Here is a 5,189-nt window from a genome sequence, read left to right as displayed (position 1 = left end):
TCATCAAAAATTTAAACCCTCAAAGACACATAAAAAGATTACATGTAAAAAGATTTTTTAAAAACGGATTATCTACATGATAAGGTAGGTCACAGAACTACATCACAGAAAGTGATGGGATTTACACATGAAGTTGGTAAAAGCATCTCTCCTGAAAATCCGGGACTTCCACATATAAACTCCTAGGGAAATAAAGATTGGTTTCTTTATAGCATCAATGGAACAACCAAGAGGCTCACCCCATTCTGCCCTCACCTTTGAAAGGCCCTGGAGAATCTCTTTCACCAAATCTTGTCCAACATTGGCAATTCCTTCTTGAGCTTTCTGTAGTCCCAGCATTTCCTTTACTCATGCTTTCTCATATTTCATGCATTAATTCCTCTCTGGTTGTTAGTCTAATTCTAAAGGCACATTAGAGAATACTTGGAGCCAGATGAATTCTGAGTTTGTTTCATCTCTAAGACTTGATAGTTCTAAAACATGGTTTTTAAAACATCAGCTTCTTGAGAAACATATGGTTGATTAAATGGCTAGAGAAATGAGCAGGTCTCATCTTAACTGGACTATCATCAATTTCTTGAGGATGCATCTTTCCAGATTCACTTTTTATTATTTTTCAGATTTTTGAAATGATTAGTATTAAATTTAAAGCAAAGAAATGAAAATGTGTATTCTGCCGTTGTGTGTTAGTTGTACTCTGTGGAGTACTTTATTCTAAACGTAAATTGCCTCCATGGATGATGGAGATAGAATCTGCAGCCTCTTAAATTCTTATCACCTTCATTGTTATTACAAACAAAACATAAAATTGACATGAGATAAACAAAAGAAAGCAGGATTAAATGAATAGGCAGCTGTGTGAGCTCTAGCTTTTTCATTTTTATTATTTTGGTGATCCTTCTTGATTATAATTGTTATAATCAAAAGAAATCTGCCATGCAAAACACATTGCCTAATTAGCCAGTTGTCTTTCAAGAAGTTTATGTTAAAAAAATTATTCTGTGGAAGAAGTGTCTGAACTTAATATCCATGAATGGAAGTATCGTTCTTGTGACTCCAAATCTGTCAAAAGGACTCTACCACCCACCCAAGTCCTTCAGAACCCCTGATTTGATTGTTTGTCCTATTTTAATTTCATACTTTGGCCCTCAGTCTGCCCTCAAACCCCCAAATGGGCATCCTGATTTTGGATTTAGTATCTCAGAAGCATTTTGAGGATAACGTTATCAGTTCTTCACTTGACCTCAAGCATCTCAACCAGAGATAAGAAAAGATGCTCAGTCCCTGAGCACCCACTACAGCATGTGAAGTCTGTCAGCTTTTTCCCATTCTCACTTCCCTGGGAAGGGACACTGTGTAGCTTATAAGAAACTTATAGCTTATAAGAAACACCCACAGATATTCTCTCTCTTTTTTTCCAGCCTAATCTGTGGACATTCACTGATATGGATGATCCGAGTAGAGCAAGACAGATTCTTGTCTTCTGGAGGTTTGAGCCAATCTAGTTTGGAAGAAAAGATTTGCACTAGACTAAGATTTCTTCCCATCTGGTGATTCCATAACCTATTCTTATCAGTGCTTGCAACTACAGAACAAAGTTATTTTGGGCAAGGATTTGTAGTGTACAGCTCAATTCCTTCAGTGTGAACAAGCAGAGCTATTTATAGCCACCTCTTTTTATTGCTTTAATTTATGTATCTGAAAGAATCTGCTCTAATTGTGGGCGATTATAAGGAGGAAAATGTGCTGTCGTGCACCTCAGAGGATTTGTTTGTGGGCCTATTGTTTTAAAGAGCCCATTTATTCCCCAATGGGTAGAAAATCAATTTTATGGATCTTCAAACATACATAATAACCATCATGAATAATGAAGTTAAATACTAAAGTAGTATCAGCACATTATACATTTGCTTTATTGGTTTTTCCTTTTGTTCTATACTTACCTATTTTATATGATGTACTTTTTAGGTTATTTGTAGTGTAATAAAATAGAAGGAGGAACTTTGGTCCTCTCTATGGATTACTAAGAATAGTTGAGACTGGGTAGTGGCATTGGTATGGGAGACAAAAGGATTTAGGCAACAAAGAAGACCCTTTGAGGCATCTTCCTGTCGAGGCTGAAATCCTACTATACTACTAGCCTTGTGGAAACACCATGTGTCCAAGCAAAGCTCACCAGCTCTGCAAAGAAGCATTTGATAAACAGGTCTTTCCAATCCAGCCTTATCACTAACACTAGAGTTGTTTTTCTCCACCGAAATTTAGGTGAAGAGCCAGAGGTAATGGTATATGCCTGTAATCCCAGTGACTCGAGAGCCTGAGGCAGGTGGATCTCAAGTTCAAACCCAGCCTCAGTAACTTAGTGAAGCTCTAAGCAACTTAGTAAGATTCTGTTGCTAATAAAATATATATTTTTAAAAAGTGCTGGGGATGTGACTTCGTGGTTAAGCACCCCTTGGGTCAATTGCTGGTACAAAAAAAAATTAGGTGAACATATTTTTTCTCAAAAATGAGATGTATTTTTGTTGCTCTTAGCACAAAGTTAGAAATCCCTAACCTTATTGTTTATCCATTTTGAACCCCCAAGAATGCCATTCTTTAGCAATCTAGGCCTTTCTTACATAATTTAATTTGATCATAAGGTTATTGTGCCCCTATGAAAACCCTACTCACATTGAATGATGCTGCTTCTGAGTAACTACTTCTGATCAAAATCAACCTCTGTAACAAGAATCTACATCCTGCCATCATTTGCACCCTGTTAATGTAGTCATTTCAGGAAACAACTGTAACAACAAACACCCCACATACTTTCATTGAGGCCCTGTTTGGTTAAGTAGAGACTGACAGGCTAATGGGTCAGGTAGAGACAGAGTTGAAGGGGACTTTGACTCCGACTGGATCACTAGGAGTGGTCATTCCTGATATGTTCCTGGTGATGAGGTGAAACACAGTCTACAGAAGCAGAGAACATGATGAGGGAGAGAGAGGTCACACTGGATTCCCTGATTGTATCCATATGTTAGAAGAAAACAGCCTTAGAAATCTAACAGGAGTGACCTCTCCATTCTTTTGTGATGACTAATAGGACTTCTAATAAGAGAATGAATTAGGATGAGTTTGTAGAGATTTAGGGTACCATAGGTGGACTCTATGCTGAAATAAATCATTTGTACAAGGAGGGATGTTTTAGTCAACTTTTTTACTGCTGTGACTTAAAAACCCAACCAGCATAATTATAGAGGAAGAAAAGTTTGAAAACTCACAGTTTCAGAGGTCTTAGTCCATAGAAGGCCAGCTCCATTCGTTGGGCTTGAGGTGAGGCTGAACATCATGGCAGAGTGTGTGGCAGAGGGAAGCAGCTCACATCATGGTGATCAAGAAGCAGAGAGAGAAACTCCACTCTCCAGATACAAATATATACCCCAAGCCATTTCCCACCTTCTCTAGCCACACCCTATCACCTCAGTTAATCCCATCATGACCAACTCACTGATTAGGCTAAGGCTAAAACACAATCATTAGTCATTTCATATATATATATATATATATATATATATATATATATGGAGAGGGGAGGGGGAGGAGGTTTGGAGGAGAAATTATTTTATATAAATACTTTTATATAAATACACACACACACACACACACACACACACACACACATGCTCTTTATTATTTATTTATTTACTTACTTACTTGTTTGCTTATTTATTTGCTGTGCTGAGGACTGAACCCAGTGCCTCACACATGCTAGGCAAGCACTCTACCACTAAGCCACAACCTCGGCCCCTCTCCAAACCTTCTTGCATTGTCTCATGTGAGCTTTCAGGGTACACCTCACATCCAAACCATAACGAGAAATTTTTAGAAAAATCTGTGTGGAGGCCATATTGAAAAGACCACTAAAGGCTACCTTGCTCTTTCCCAGATGGTAAGGGCCAGGGTGTTGCTCCTCAGCTGGGTCAAATTTGTCAGAAGACATATTTGGCCACACTGCATGAAATGAGATTTCCAAAAGCACCTTTTTAGAAGCTTAATCCAAAGCCAAGCAGGTGCCAAGCAGGTGCCCGAATTCACGATCGATCTGAAGAGGGCAGACAATGAGGAATCTGGTAACAAGATATAGGAGAGAAGGTTAGAAGTACCAGGTAGGAAGGTCCTCTGAGCCAAAGCACATACTTTAATTTTTCTAGTAAGATAGAGGCTCTGGTATCTGGATAGAGAAATCTCTTAATGGTACTGACTTGGCCTGAAAAAAAAATACTGGCTTTGGGAATTTGGATTTCATTCTATTGGTAATAGCCATTGAAATCATTGATTGTGTTGTGTTTTGCTTTTCTTTAGCAGAGAAAAGTGGTGTGGAGGGGGAAATTCTGGGAAACAATACACAAAATGGATCAGAAAATTTTAAAAAAAAAGATTGAAATTGAATGAGATGAAAGGGACTGAAATGAAGGGTGACAGGGGAACTAGAAAGGAATGGATGTGTGTGTATGAGTGAGAAAACACAAATGAAGAGTCAGCAGGTCTTCTTGGTATCCGACTGAATATGAAAAGTAGAGAAAGATAAGTTTCAAAAATGACTCAGGCACAGCTTGGGTGCAGAGGCTGCTTGGTCTTGGGCCTGACAGGTTTTTCTTATCTCGTTTTGGGCCGCAGGCCTCTATTGCAAACATGCTCCGCCAGATCATTGGTCAGGCCAAGAAGCATCCAAGCTTGATTCCCTCTTCGTATTTATTGGAGCAGGAGGTACTGGAGCAGCACTGTATGTGATGCATCTGGCATTGTTCAATCCAGATGTCAGCTGGGACAGGAAGAATAACCCAGAACCCTGGAAAAAACTGGGTCCTAATGATCAATACAAGTTTTACTCAGTGAATGTCGATTACAGCAAACTGAAGAAAGAAGGCCCATACTTTAAATGAAACATTTCACTGTAAAATTGCTTATGATAAAGGTCTTTGAGAAGCATCCGCACAATTTTCCATTTAACCAGGAAATACTTCCCCTTTAAATGCATGAAATCATGTTGATTTGTTGGAGTTTATTACACTGATTAATAAATCTCTGAAACTTGAAAAAAAATGACTCAGGCTTCAGGTCTAAGTGAAGAGAAATGTTGAAGAGAAAATGTTGGCACCAGTTAGATGTAAGTCGGTGGCCTTTCTGTCAACTCCCCTTTCAAG

The 5,189-nt window shown here is 38.7% G+C and overlaps 1 pseudogene; it reads left to right on the top strand.

The window, feature by feature from the left end:
- Positions 1-4,671: 4,671 nt before the first annotated feature.
- On the top strand, positions 4,672-4,928 carry LOC106144861 (cytochrome c oxidase subunit NDUFA4 pseudogene; annotated as a pseudogene).
- Positions 4,929-5,189: the final 261 nt, after the last annotated feature.

Source organism: Ictidomys tridecemlineatus, chromosome 7, assembly GCF_052094955.1.
Source record: "Ictidomys tridecemlineatus isolate mIctTri1 chromosome 7, mIctTri1.hap1, whole genome shotgun sequence".
Lineage (NCBI taxonomy): Eukaryota > Metazoa > Chordata > Mammalia > Rodentia > Sciuridae > Ictidomys > Ictidomys tridecemlineatus.
The sequence above is the reverse complement of the archived record's forward strand: the minus strand, read 5'-3'. Positions and strand labels throughout refer to the sequence as shown.